This window comes from Phaethon lepturus, unplaced genomic scaffold (genome assembly GCF_000687285.1).
Source record: "Phaethon lepturus isolate BGI_N335 unplaced genomic scaffold, ASM68728v1 scaffold22941, whole genome shotgun sequence".
In the NCBI taxonomy this organism is placed as follows: Eukaryota; Metazoa; Chordata; class Aves; order Phaethontiformes; family Phaethontidae; genus Phaethon; species Phaethon lepturus.
Window position 1 is genome coordinate 1,443 of NW_010520093.1, and position 216 is coordinate 1,658.

Genomic DNA, 216 nt, shown 5'->3' on the forward strand with positions numbered 1-216 from the left:
GGAGCGAGCAGAGGGCTCTGCCCTGCGCAGGTCGGGTCCCTGCCTCTCTGGCTCTCCCAGATCTTGGTCTCGCTGGCAGAAGGCAGGGTACTGCTGGAGGCTTCACCGGGAGGGCGTACCTGCCTTCTCCCCTCGCCGCGGTGGCTCTGGCAGTAGTTTCGCTAGAGATCCCCAGTGGGGACGAGAGAAGCATAAAGAAGCTCTGGCAGCGGCAGG

At 64.8% G+C, this 216-nt stretch overlaps 1 protein-coding gene across 1 annotated transcript in view; it reads left to right on the forward strand.

The window, feature by feature from the left end:
• TMEM150A (transmembrane protein 150A) overlaps window positions 1-216 on the forward strand; it is a gene marked incomplete at both ends in the record, with an annotated part of 2,419 nt that overhangs the window by 1,384 nt on the left and 819 nt on the right.